General features: G+C 43.2%; 1 protein-coding gene across 7 annotated transcripts in view; it reads right to left on the bottom strand.

Annotated features, from left to right (window-relative positions):
- Positions 1 to 14,708, bottom strand: part of PAG1 (phosphoprotein membrane anchor with glycosphingolipid microdomains 1) — a 115,003-nt gene that overhangs the window by 33,243 nt on the left and 67,052 nt on the right. For 5 of the 7 annotated variants that reach the window (XM_075415944.1, XM_075415943.1, XM_075415945.1 and 2 more), the window contains one exon: positions 12,701 to 12,765. The exons of 1 other annotated variant lie outside the window; for it this stretch is intronic. The gene's annotated coding sequence lies outside the window, so the exon portion shown is untranslated. The remainder of the gene's footprint in view (positions 1 to 12,700; positions 12,766 to 14,708) is intronic. One more of the 7 variants, XM_075415949.1, reaches the window with a different exon arrangement.

Here is a 14,708-nt window from a genome sequence, read left to right as displayed (position 1 = left end):
AATAAAAATACACCCTTCCTGCACCCAAGCAAGAATCAGAAGCCAGAATTTGGCCTACAGCTTCTAAACTTGAATTTGTTAAATAATAATCGCCTAAAAAAAAAAAAAAATCTTTTTTTTCTCCTTCCTCCAGTCTGTTCTTTTTCTGCCTTTTGGCATCAGTTGTTCTGCAATTTAAGCATCACTAATGCTGTGAGACTTCCCCTGCTTCTATGCTTGCCCACGTTACTATCATTAGCACTATCTTAGCAGGAAGCGCTACAATATGGGTAGCACTGCAGAGAGGAGGGTAAATACAACATGCCTCCTGCAAGAAGTTTTGCTACTACTTTGAGTTACGGGCTGCCAAAGCCAGATGACAGAGAAGCGATTGCTGGTGGACAGGACAAGGGGAGGGAGCATCATGTTATTCCACACAGTCAATAACCAGCCTGGCTTTTCTGCTCCCGTTTTGGGCTGACCCAAGTCATTACTTTTTTACCACAGAACTCGGTCTTGTTCAGGTTTTGAAGGAGAAGAATAAGACTGGAGTTTGATGAAAACCCACACTGGATACAGGTTACCTGCTCTCCAGGGACAGGAGGGACAGTGAAGACAGACCAGGTAAGAAGAACAGTCTTACACTGGTGACGTACAAGGGGAAGAGCAGACAGCAAGCTCGAAACCTCTGCAGGACTGGTCAGTAGGAAGCATGTCTCATGTGCACAGCAGCCAAGAAGAGTCTTCCAGCTGTGTCAATGTCACACATCGCAGGACCAGGCCCACATCCACGTGCACGCACAGCATGGAGGCAGCTGCCGCCTCCGCTACCGCACGGGTGGGAAGCCTCCACTCCGTCGCCTCGCCTCTGCTCCTGCATGGGTGGGAAGCTCCCCCCTTGAATTATTTTATGTACCACTCAAACATACTCACACAAACTCCTTATGAAATTACCAGCACTGACTTCAACACCCATTGATTACTTTGGCTGTGGCCTATTAATATAAGGATGCCCAAGTGGTGAAAAAAGGCAGGGCTTGTCAGAAATACAAGGGGCAGATGACAAGGAATACATGAAAACACTCTCTCAGAAAGAGAATGGAATTATAGGAATGAAGTAATACTGCTTGCCTAAAATGTGATAAATAACATTAAGTAACACACAAGACACAAACATGTATGTGATAATGAGACGTCAGCTCAAGAACGTACACAGCTACAACACACCCCCCCTCCCCACCTCCAGCAGTTTCACCAGCTAGTTACCTTTTACAACTCACCATGACACCACTCTCAGAATACCTGGTTCAGGTCTGATTTTCCTTCAGCCAAGCAGTCTGGATTTCATCTGCTTTATCTTTACCCTTTGAGCAATTTGCCATGCTCAGGCCTGCTGTAATACCTTTCTGAATGTGGCTCAGTTTAAAGGATAACCTAACACTATATGGTGAACAAACCCCTTTCTGTCCTCTTCCACTGCTTAGGGAGAGAGTTTCATTGTGAAGCAATCGGATTCTGCAGAAGGAAACTGTAATGCGACAGTTTTCAAATAAACCATTCACAAATCAAAAAGGCAAGCATTAGCTATTGAAAGCTGAAACATAGGTTAATTTGATGGCAGCAATAATAAATTAATATTTCCTTTTGTTGAAAGATTTTCTTGACTACGACGAACTGCTGGCTAACTGCCTGAAGAGCAGAGGTCATCCAGCTCCGCATTTACTTAAGATGTAGTATCAGACTGATGCTCTACTTTCAGAAAAACAACCATGCCACTCTTACAAAGAGAATCCATTTCGAATTTTCATCTGACTATGAACACACGACCGTAGACCTTAGTTTGGGGCAGCTGCTAAACTACTTGCTTTGCTATATATTTCCATGAGTTATTCAACCAACAGGAGAAACGCAAGACTGAGTTTGGCTGGAAGAAAGCAAAAACAACAGAAAGACTCATCGCTCTCTTTACCCCAGTTTCACAAGTCTAAAAATAGCAGAATGGAGCTAACAGATACTACGTGGGCAAGAATAAGAACCACACTGGGGAAGGAGAACTTATTCTCAGAAAAACACTCATTTTGGAATGGTTACACACAGGCATGCACTGACCCAAATAGATCACGGCTCCTATCATTCCCTAGTGCATGGAAACAGATAAAATGCTAACGCGCACCAGAAAGGTTTGGGGCAGAAAAGCAAGCAAAATCTGCATGGAAACTGCCAAAAAGAGAAAAAGCACAGCAGCTGGTTCACAACTGCTAATAGGCAGAGACAGCAGTGCTGGCAAAGGCAGGTGATGTGAAAGCAAGGAAAAGGCAAAATGACGATGGAAAATTCAAAGGTCAGCCCCAGATGGAGAAAAGAAGCCAGTTACCATAGCATACCTACTGCTGTCTCAGGAAAACAGTAATTTGACCCATTTCAGGACGCCCAGTTTATGCCACTGTGCTGGTGCTGCCCAGCGATCAAGTCTCAGGGCTGCTGCTTTACCCCGGTGCAGCTTTCTGTCTTGGCTCGATTGCCCACGTTGCCGTTCTGTGGCTCTGCAGATGAGACTGGAGGATTGGGAGGCCATGGGTCAGTTCCACAGCGTGTCTCACCAGCTGAGTTACAGAGCACAGCAGAGCAGTAACACGGGCAGCAGCTACAGTTTTCTCTCCTTTCTTCCTCTCAGCCCTTCCATAGTTTTTTCATTTCCGACCAACAAAGTCCCAGGCGGCACCGCAGGCTCAGTGAAACGTCATGTATGTGACATGATGGGTGGGAGTCAGCCATCCATCATGAGATGCCCAAGCGTGTCGATGTGTGTATGATGTGTCTGAGCCTCCTGCATTCCCAGGGGCTACCAAGCAAGGGAGCCTCACAAGGGATGCAGCTGACCAGCCCATGGGGATGCCATTTAGTTGCTTAAACACTGGCAGTTAGGACCACTTCAGTTGCCTGAGGACATCCAAGCTATCTGGATGCCTGCGCAGATATGTCCATGGAGATGGGGGACTTGATGTAGGAACTGCAAGAGATTTGTGCCCTTCTGGAGCGGCAGCTGAAGGCCAAGGGGCACAGCCTATGGCATTTAAACCAGCACTCAGTACCCCCTCCCCAGGCAAATGAAACCTGCATCTGGATGTGGTTGGCAGACATGGCACAGGACCTATAGCAAGCTCTCACACTTCTCAGATGGCGACTGGAGGCTATCAAAAACGTCCCAGGGCATCTCAAACACACCAGCTGCTTCTGCATGGGCAGCTGAAGGGGGCCCTGATCGCCACTGACTGTAATGGGGCCTGAAGGTGCCCTGCAGGTACTTGGATAAATTCAGGAATTTTTATTTGCACTTGAATCTCATATCAATAGTGACATGCTTCATTGTTACACAGATATAAGCATCTTCCTCCACAGTCATTTCCTACACAAGGCTGAATGCACTTACCACTAAACCCTTCTCAGCAAGCCATATATATGCAAGAATGAAACATTTCAGTCTAATATCAGAAGAACACTTTCCTCCAAGCAGAACAGTGCCAGAGCATCACACTCCTTCCAGATGTCAGGACAGAAAAAGAATGTCCAGATTTTCTGAAACGTTCACTACCACAGACCCTATAATGTTTAATTATCTGATGGTGCTTAGGACTCTGGGTAGAGAAGAAAAACAGCAAATAAACCCACATGAATCTGGCCATCATATGAACATTTAAGACCCTGCTGCTGGAGCATCAATGTGTGGGCTCATATCAACGTTGCATTAACATCCCTATGCAGCTACAGAATGCAAGCGTAAGCATAGCAAACAACTGCCAAAAGACCCATATTCAGAGAGGGAAAAAAGTTCTTCTCCCTTCGTGACCATTTTTTTAAAAAGTGTTCATTTCCCTGTAATTTTTCCAAATTAAAATTTTATGTTACTGCGAAGAGATAGGCATGCAGGGACTTCTGGCCCAGTTCTGTTCCCAATTGCTGTCATATAAGAACTGCAGGCAGAACATTGTCCTCTCTGTGGAATTATGTGCAACTCTAGGTTTCATTTTATTTAATGCAACATTAACATACACATCTACATGCTAAAATATTAAATCTGCATTAGAGGCAACTATTTCCCCAACTAATTTACATAAAAGTGGAATAACTAATAAAGCCTTATAGTCTCCAGTTAAGGACACTAGCAACATTTTATAACGCTACAAGAAAAGACCTTAAGAAAAATACAAAAGCATTCTTGCTACAGCAGAAAGTTTCCAGGAATATCAAAAACTAAGTCAAGTCATAGACTTATTTTGCAGGCTATTCTCACTTTGATTTTAATACTACTGTGCTGCTATGAAAAATAGCTGCGTGTCCTGCAGTTAGTCCCAAGCATTAGTTACTATTTTGTGAAGTAAGTTAAAACTAAATTGTCAACCTTCAGTCTGAATCTGCTGAGATTTAGTCTCTTCCCAGAGTAAATCTACTATACTTTGGTAAATAGATGGGATATAAATAAAGCAGGAGCTCTGCAGAGTTTAAAACAGGAATTGCCACTGCATTAACAGGCGTATGGCAATGCTACGTAGAAGTATTTGTTTTAAGGTCTCAGCAGGCTCGTCCTGATGCCTATTGTGTAAAACCATCTGCCCGAACAGAAAGAATCGATCTCTGAGGGTGTCCTGCTTGGTTTGTAAATTTACCTGCTGTGACTAAGTACATAACTCATTATTAAAAACAGTTGGACCTGGTCTTTCCTGAGGGTAAACTAATGTTTCTCATCATCCTTAAGAAAAACAGATAAGGAATAGGTGAGGCATTTAAATACGAGCCATTATTTGAAAGGCTTACTCCCATGGCCTGAATCAACATGCAAACGTGGACTCCCAATCATCTTCACAAGATAATTATAATTCATAATTGGCACTTCTAAAGTGTTTTCACAGAGCTGTGCAAATATTGACTAATTAGTCACACCAGAATCCTGTGGGGTGGGTGAGCAGCTACACGAACCCCTTTTCGTATCCAATCAAACTGCTGGGGAGGAAAACCCCGACCCTCGCCCGCCAAAGGGGCTGAGAAGGTGGGGAGGTTTCCAGCCCCACGGCCCTCACCCAGCCCGTGCTGCTCCCACTGCCGACACCTTACCTGCTCCTCTCTTCCCGAGAGCAGATGAGACAAGCTCTGCTAAAGAAATAGCGGCCAAACCTCAGTTCGTTATCCGAGGTCCCGTTAAAAAAAGGGTCTAGATATTCAAATGTCAAAATAAAGCCTGAGGATTTGACACAAGTATGTGCAGTGTTTACATGAGGATGGTACCCTCTTTTGCTGAGGAACACTCAAACAATGATGTCCTGCACAGTTATGGCTTATTCTCAGAAACAAAATATTACACAGGTACTTGTAACTCAGTAGTAGAACATGAGCTCTACATGTATGGAGTAAGGCACTCCTTTACTTAAAATTCAGAGAAATCTTATTACCCACTGTGTACCCACAATGAAGGGTGAAGAAAGCATCAAAGTCCTGATAGAGCCTCCAAGAGGCTCTACCTTCATCAAGTAATTAAACATAGAAGGCAAACTTAATGTCATTAGCTTAGAAGAAGGGTCTGAAAACGGAGTGAAGATCCTTGGAGGCCACAGCATTTAGAAAGTCAAATACACCACTGAATATTGCCTCCGTTAAATCAAGCTGTTCAATTAAATTGCCCTTAGGAAAGCAGTGATTAGTCATCAGTGTCTTAGCTTTTCTGCTTTAAACCAGCAAACACTCACGATGGCTTTATTCCAGAGCTTTGTTCTTAATCACCACATTCGAGGGTGACAAACAGGTCTTTTCCAAATAATTGTATTATCACAAGCTTACAACATATACAATATACACAATATGAAGCATTTTTATTTGCTGTAATCCTGCTTTGTCTATTGAAGCCATTGGTTATATGTTGTGTCTAATTTCAGCTACAATCTCTTTAGGGCAAAGATTGTGTCCCTGCGGTTTTGTAAAGCCTCGTTCACAGTTATCGTGGCATATAAATTAAATAAATAAGGAGAAATCATGAACTGCAGGAATTGATTCTTTGTTTAATCATGAATTCACAAGTGAGGATTTATATTTTTTTTAAATGGATTTTATTAAGATAATATCTTCCAGAGATCTGGTTCTCTTCTGTTGTTTAAAAATTGGGAGATGTTTTTTAATTTAACTGCAGCCACTATCAGGGTAAAAATAATAAGAGGCAAAATCAAGTTAGTGTGGTGACTGGTTGAATACTAAATGCAGGGTTGTTCCACTCTGAAGCTCATTCATTGGCATGGTTCACGTGTAACCACTTCTGAGACAAGCGGGTTTCCATCCCTGGTACAGAGCATTAACACAACGGTATTTTAACTACGGCATTAGTTATCTACTCTGAGCAAGGCTAGACAAAACAGACAGTAGGAACAGGGCAGAATCCGATGCTCTAGCAAGCAAAATTTGTTAAAAAATGCCCAAAACAAAGGAGTACAGATTAGGTGGCTGGGGCTGCAATACCATAAAAAGGCAGAAAGGGCTTCTGTGCTGACAAGGTTTATATTGGTGGGAAGAATGACGAAACACTCTGGATGGACGAGTGCCTCTTTTCAGGTACACCAGTGTTCATCTACAGTAGGCAGACTACTGGAAACACTGGTAAAATGAGTCGACTGTGTTATTAGAAACATTAATTGTCCTGGCTCGCATTCTGCCCTTAGAGCCCTACAACTTCACGCGCCTGTAAGGCGAGGGTTCTGGTCCCTACGGCCAGAGCGTGTAACTACAGATGGACATTCCCCATCCTTTAAGACGCAAAGCCCAACTCATCGAACCTACAGGTTTTTTTTTTGGTTAACAGAACAAAAACCTTTAAGGTTCAAGTTGACCATGTGAGGTCAGCTCTGTATACTAGGATGGAAAATGCATCCATTTGCACAGAGTTAATAACAGGTCCTAAAATGGCCATTCATCCTCAAAAGACATCGGCATGTAATAGCAGCTGCTCATCCTCTGAGTGCCGATGAGTGCTGGAAAGAGGTGCTGAGAAGCTTTGTCCTAGAATTACATGTCACTGGTTTAAACATTATGAGAGGAAATTATTTTAATTGCCCATATCAGTCCGTGACTGAAATGGTCCTGTATTGGTTGCTGTCTTGGTAGGAGTGGTGCAAATGCCTTTCTCTGCTCAGGGTGTTGTTTGAGAAGAACATGTACACACCCAAATGCCTAGAAAGCCTCACCACAAAATAAAACGAAAAATGGCCCAAATAAAATAGCGTTGCAAAATATTAGCTAGTAATGATAGTTTTTGACCACAACTCTAACACACAAAGATCTGACTTCTTGCAAGTATGGGCACTGAAAGAGCAAGAATTGTTATTTTTTAGATAAATGTTACAGTTCAAATGTCACAGACCATATTAAAGGCATTCACAATTGGCTCAGGGAATTAAAGAGGGGAAGAAAAAAAAAAAACTTACACTGTCATAGGAAGGTTGGTGGTGATCAGAGTGTTAATGACCATGAGAGAAACATGAGATATTTTTTTAAGCATCATTATGTAGTGGCCTTGAGTGCTAATCAAAACAGGGACTATAATGCCTGCTTTAATGGGGTTTGTCTCAGTAATGCTCCTAAATGGAATAAACTACATTAAACCCAGACAAGCTACAAAGGGAGATAAATGGCAAAACAATACACTGAAAACCTAAAGATTCTTTTAATCTACTATTAACTCAGTTCCCATCCGTGGCATTCACAGTTAACTGTGGTTTTGTAATCCATTTGCTGAATTGTACAACTAAAATAGAATTGTTGCTGTCCTTCTGTTTAAAACAACAGATTAAATAAGGCCCAAATTAACCTCCAGAATGGCTGGTTTGGCAAATACTGTACTAGAACAGGCTGCATCTCTATTTTCTTCTTTAAAAACACAAGGAAAGCATCTCCTCTGGAGTTTTTTCATTAAGTAAATAGAGAGAATCTGTCCCCACTAAGGTAGTCCTGCACATGAGCTGAGCCTCCACACAGTGCAAGGAAGATGCCCTGACAGACCACAGACCTCGCATGCCCCTCGCCGACCACTGCCATTCCCCACGGCTGCAGTGCTGCAGGGATGGACGCTAACCGATCTCAGTAGGCTTCGGATTGCCCTCTCCATGTTTACAGGAAGGGGCACTGAATGCCAGGAAGATTCAGTCATCGCCCTCCTCCTTGTTGCTTTCGCCTTGCTCATCTCTCCTGTGCATATGCTGGCCCGATGCATAGCCATGCTGAATTTCTTTAGCTTGATACCCTAGAAGATCAGTTACATCTGAATCCCTCAAAAGCAATTAAATGGGTTTTCTGATGTGTCTGCTTTGCTCTGCCTCTCACACTGAGATGGGCAGATCCTCAGCAGCTGAGGGGGAATGCAGACTATAGGGTTTTGGGCAGATCCCGCAGGAAGAGTTGACAATTTACAGATAAAATGACACGGAAGGTACAGACGTAGTGATATTTTTATGTTCATTTAGAGGCAAGAGTGAAATGTTTCCAAGGGTCCAGCACTGGAAAGATGGATTAGCTCTTTGTTCATGGTGCACACAAAATGTAGGATCACGCACCTTATCTTGAGGAAATTTTCAATAAAGGTCTTTACAAACTGAAGCTGTAGCTTAGGGAATGTAAAATTCATTCCGTAATTAATGGGTTTCCCCCAGTGTTACAGAGAAAAAAATCCTATGGTTTGCATTGCTTTCATAAAACGATTGCTCTGCTGCTCTCAAGAGAGTGCGAAAGGTCAGTGGTATTGAATGTACATGATTTGGAATGTAGTCTGGGACGAGAGGTGCTGTGCAAATGCAAAATACTATTAGAGCACGCTGTCCTTAACTGACATACACTAAAATGGAACTGGAATTTTGGAGCAAAACTAAGAAACCAAGTTAGTCTGATGACAGTGGATTCTCTAAGGCCACTGACAGTCTACGACAGCGCAAGTGTAAATCCATCTCACAGACAGATCTACTTAACGCTGAAAGTTATTGTTGTTCATCTGGAATAGGTTATGTGTAGATATGAACCTAAAGACCGTGTCACAAAGAAATGACTAAGTAGGCAAAGGTCACAGACTACTCTGTGGCATGATGAAAAAGTGGCTTCTGGAGCAGCCTTAGGCACCGAAGCTCTGCTGTAGCCCATCCACCTTCCGCAGAAACACTGCCTTGCACAGGTCAGTTCTCAAGTGTGTGCCACAGATGCTTGGGATGCCATGGTCCTCATGTGCTTTGCAAAGCTGCCCTCAGATGGCTCTTTTGGACTCAAAATATGTTTATCCCTGGCTTTGATGGAGGCTTCCAAGTGCCTCTTGAGGATGTGAACCTTAAGAGTTGTTCACTTTCAGTTATATCCAAAGAGGCTTCCTACAAACCAGTCTCTTCCTGAGCTGAGTGAGAATGAGCTGGACTGGACTAGCGGTCCCATCCCTCTCAGGGAAGCATAAATGAAGCCTTCACCCCAGTTTTTGGGATCGATTCCAATTTCCCTCTTTCTTCTGACCACAACGATCTACACTTTAACACTATATTAAAAAAATCAGTTTGAAGTAGATTTTAAAATATTTTAACAGCTGGGACAACGACATTATTACTCCACTTTACCGTAAATGGAAAAACTCCCATTTCCCCTCCCAAACATAGACAGAGATTGCAGATCATATTCTGAATTCTTTTCAAAATCTAGGCCAAAAGATCTCACCAGTACAGCCTGTTCCCCTTCACATTATTATTCTCGCTCTCACAGATTCTTTTATCTAGTTCCCTTCCTCCCTGAAGTTTACACTGTCATTCCAAGCATTTTTCAACTGCACTTCTCTTCCCTCCTCTTAAATTCCCTCCCTCTCATTAGTCTTCTAAAACCCTTCTTCAAATAATGCTATTTTCTTTTAGAAAAATGATGCTATGAATGCAGCACTACAAAGTAATCTGTTCCTACCTTTTTTCCTGGGCCATTTTAGTTGTGTGGTTTTTTTTTTTGCGGGGGGGGGGGGGGGGGGGGGCAAGCACAATACAGTACTTTAGCAAAAGTATATGAGCTTCCTGTTGCTCCTAAAGGGAAAAAATGAAGTTCTTCATTTTGAAGGTATTCAGCTTTCCCCATGAATATTGATACATCTGTCTGGGAGGTAAAGAAGATTTGGATTATCTATATTTGAGATAATAGTTACGTGAAGTAATTGCATAAAATGACTGATTTTCTAGCACCAGAAGTTTTATTCAAGGATAACGTCAAAGTTATTCTTATCTATGCAAAACACTTCTCATCCACGCAAAAAAAGGCTCTTAACTTCCTCTATACTGAAAAAAATACTGTCGTATTTTCTCTTCACTGATGACTTATTTGGTTTCTTCTTTTTATTTTTGATAATTTCTAACCAATACATTTGCTTTTTTGGCTACAGCTAAATTGCTGTAGTAATGGCAGACGATGACACTCTTGGGCTATGCTACACATGATTACTCTGTGCTCCAGCTGAAAGCATTTATCAGCTGGGGACTACTGCTCCCGTTTGCCTTTTCCTTGTTTTTCCAGTTCTCCTTTCCTAACAAGGAGAATGACAAAAATCAGTATGGGTTTTTAACCTAGGGAATGACATTTTTAGCTGTGAGGCCTATGTGTAAATGTAAATTCCCAGCTGTTAGAACAAAGAAGTAGCAAATGTGAGGCAGATGTTAACATATTACCCATTGTTGGTAATACAAGCAAAAATCAACTTTAAAAAAATCCTTCAGCTATTCCAGTAATGCAAGCTTACTTGCTTAGGCATTTATATAGACCTGTGCCTACAGGAATAAGATCTAACTAGTTTCTTGCAGTCTATGGAGTCTAGTAAAATTCTCCGTGTCGTTTCTTCCTCTTGTAATATTAAAAATCCACGGGCTAGAACATATAGTTAATGGAATAATCTCCAGTTGCTTCTTCTGCTTAGCAATCTGGTGGAACACCCAAAGACCATTTAAAGTCTCTGCTTCTTAGCATCTGCTGCACAATCAAGTCAAGTGCTGTCTGGAGGACTCTGTATCCTATGCTATCGCACTATTTTTCAGGACCTTATTCAGCACCAAAAGTTAAATTCTGTGTCTGGTTTCTGTCAAGCACCACTTGAGGATAAGTGTTGAAGCACTGATGAAGCCAGCATAGGCAGAGCTAGTGAGCGACCTCCTTGAGCTCCCTAACAACACTGATTTTCTTCTAATCCAGCAACTGAAAAAACCACAGCAGGTCTGTGCATGAAATAAGGCGCTTCTTGCAATATATAGTATCTTGGCTGGTTCTACCATCTTCTAACCCTTGGAAACTTCCAAATTAACTGTCCTGGCATGGTGAACACAAGTCATAGCCAGAGGCATGGAGGAGCATGGCTTTTCAGAGCATACTTCTGGTTTAGATTCTCCTCAGGGAACTCCAGTCTCTCTAGCTCTCACCATCTCACATCACCTCATCTCTCTCATCTCACATCATCCCTCCCATGGACCTTGGATCCCTGTGAATCCTGAAAGTCCTTCCTTCTAGCATTAATACAGCAGTGACTTCCGATTGACTTGTGTCAGGCACATTTGTGTTTGTAATTCCTTTCACACTAGGCAATTCAGTAAGGACTCTGTTTTGATTACCAAAATGTGTGAACACAATTTTGTATCTCATCTATACGGGGTCACTCTTCTGTCAGCTCGTTTTTGACTGTGACAGTCTTTTCCCATCCTAAAGGCAAAACAGTGTTTACATTTGGTTAGTGAAAATATTTACATTGCACATTCAAATGATGCATTTTCCCAGTGACAGGGCTCTCTGTGGTATTTCCTCCTGTACCTACTATGCAGCGGAAACAGATGATTAAGATGAACATTCCGGGTGTCTCTAAACAAGCAGATTAAGGAAACAAGCAGCACAGCTACACTACACTAACACTGCTGGACTTTGTAATATCCATGCAGGCTGTGCAATCTGCCCAGCGCTGCATGAAAGCCCGTCTTTTAGCACCCCAAATCGGAAGAACTACATGACTTCCAGTCCTCGTATTTCAAACAGATTCTTCATTTATTGACTGTTTATTTGTTCCCCTGGCATGTGAGAGAGTAAAACACAACAGATGGGGGTGCTGGGAGAGGAGGTAAGGATGATGCTCCTTTGCTAATCATCAGCCTGCAGATAAAAGCCTTGAAGGCACCGTGCCTTAAGGGGTGCAGAGACGATGGGGGCTGCTAGCCAGCAGGACAAGAGAGAAGTGGAGAAGGAAAGGTGACACTAAAGCTGGCAGGGGAAGGCTACAAAGCAATGGTTTTTCTGGGAATTAGAAAACACATTGGACTCTCCTGCTTTAATTCAACACTTGAAAGTTAAATAAAATACTGCAAGTGACGCTGCACTGGGACCTGCTGCACCACAAGGCATCACCAGACACACAGTGAGATCCTTTCCTCAAAGGGATGGTTTGAGGCTCGCGGGACAGGAAGAGTATGCACATAAAACTTCACACGACAGTGAAATTCAACATCATTTAGGACATATTGTCATCTACACAGTAAACAGTTAATTTTGCTCCTGTGTTTGTTACTGCCAAACAACAAAGGACCACCATATGCAAGCCCTTCTGAGAAGAAATCAGATGCAGAGTGAAGCAACTTCTCACACAGGAACTCCACAGCAAAGCAAAATTAAGAACTACTTAAAAACCCTGTCTCGTAGAGAGGGTGTTCCTTACCTGACACCACCGTCCACGCAGGTCTTCATACAGGCTCTCCCAGTGGGGAAGCAAAAGCTTCTGTGCTGAAAAAATGATGAAGCACCAGTTAAGAAGTTACTGCACAGGCCCTGCCCATGCTTACGTCCATCACAAACTCTGCTGCATCTTTTTGTTTACAGAAACGTATACAATAGATGAAAGTTGACTGTGTAAGCAAAAGCTAGCTATTTTAAACTGACCCTGCCCGCTTAGTGGCATATACTCTGCAGGAAATGGGTTATAAAAGTGACTGTATAAACGAGGCACACAGCATTTAGCAAATGAACTTTAAACAAGATGATTTTATGTGGAGGAGATGTATTTGCTCCACTTCTTTAGGCTGACAGCGAATGAAGCTTTGTAAGTGTTTGCCAGTTAAAACACAGCACAAAAGTAAAGTAACAGGCTCTACACCAGTGTAAGTCAGTGTATTCACAATGACAAATGACTAATTTGGATTTTACCTAAAATTACATTAATCCACATATATTTTTATTTCCTGATATGAATGCCTTCAGCAAAGCATCTGCTGAAAAATGGTCGTGAATTGCAACCCCTCTAACTATTCTGGTTCCATTTGTTTTCCTTGTGCAGACAAGCTCTGATTTGGGATTTCCACACTTGCTGGTCCCTGACAAGCAGAAGAAAGTAATTCAGACACACAGAATCTAATCTACAGTCTTGCTTCTCTCTGTCACAGAGGTAATGACCATAAATACCTCCCATTTGATAGATTAAAAAAAAATAGGCAGGTATAAATATGCTTATTATTACTTTAAAATGCCCTTCTTTAGTGTAGCAGGTGCTGCCTGGAACATGCCTTCCCGATGAGGAGGGCATCGTTCAGATGCTGATGTCCAAACGGCGAGGCACGGGGCCCAGCGTCACCCCTCAGCGCTGCTGCCCGGCCGAGGAGCCCTCTCCCTTGGCGAGGAGGGGTGCGCGGGGGGTGCAGCCTGCGCGGAGGGGACGCCTCAAACCCTGGGCTGAGGGCCAAGACAAACCCGGGCACCGCGCTGTGCGCGAGCGGGTCGCGGCCTCGCGGTTTCCCACGGCCGATCGTTCTTTCCTCCGGCCGTCCTCACCAGACACCTCGGGGCTGCGCAGCTTGCCGCTCCCGGCCTTCGGCTGGCCGGCGAGCAAAGCCTCGCCGGTTTTGGCAGAGGGACGTCCAGCGTGACGGGCAGCGGCTGCCGCTGTCACTAGCGGGATGTTTTCCGGAGTTTCTCCAGCAAGGCGATGTGTTTGTGCTTTGGAACAGTTGCTCCCTAACGCTTAAAACCGAACAGGAGCACAAAAGCAGTGTGTGTCCTTGGGGGCTGCGACGTGCCATCGGGCAAAGAGGGGGGACGCGCTGTGTTCTCCCGAATTACACGCTGCGAACGCTGCTGAGTTGGCTAAGAAAAGTCCTTCAGCTCCCCTCTTTTTTAACCCCCTTCAGAAAAAAAAAAAAAAAAAAAAAAAAAAAAAATCACAAAAACAAAAAAAATCCCCCCAGATCTTTCAAACGCCACTGAGGAGCTCCAGATCTGGAGTTCGGTCAGGGGGTCCCCACTGCAGCTGAGCCCAGTCACCCCAACAGCACGTCAACCCGGACACACAGAACGAACAGCAGCCACAGCTCCCTGGCACGCGCTTCTGAGACCACATCTGTTATCCCCAAACAGCAGTACACACCCTCCCAAACACGGTTAACAATTACAAGGGACAGACCTGGAGAAGTGCTCAGACAAAACATACCTTTACTTTAAAACTAGAAAAATCATAGTGATTTCAAAGCTACAGAAAGTGTCATCAAAGTAGTGAGAACACAGGAGAAATATTTCCATAACAACACAAAATCTGTTTAGCAGTCTGTGTAATCTTAGTTATTACAAAGAGGCTGAAGAAAAAAAAAATGCAACAACGAGTTTTCTTTCTGCTGAGGTGTGTGGAACAAATATTGATTTTTGACCGTTGTACAGGATGTTTTCTACCCCAGGGAGCA

The sequence above is a fragment of the Opisthocomus hoazin genome, chromosome 3 (assembly GCF_030867145.1).
Source record: "Opisthocomus hoazin isolate bOpiHoa1 chromosome 3, bOpiHoa1.hap1, whole genome shotgun sequence".
Classification (NCBI taxonomy): domain Eukaryota; kingdom Metazoa; phylum Chordata; class Aves; order Opisthocomiformes; family Opisthocomidae; genus Opisthocomus; species Opisthocomus hoazin.
Note: the sequence above shows the minus strand (reverse complement) of the source record. Positions and strands in the feature narration are given on the sequence as shown.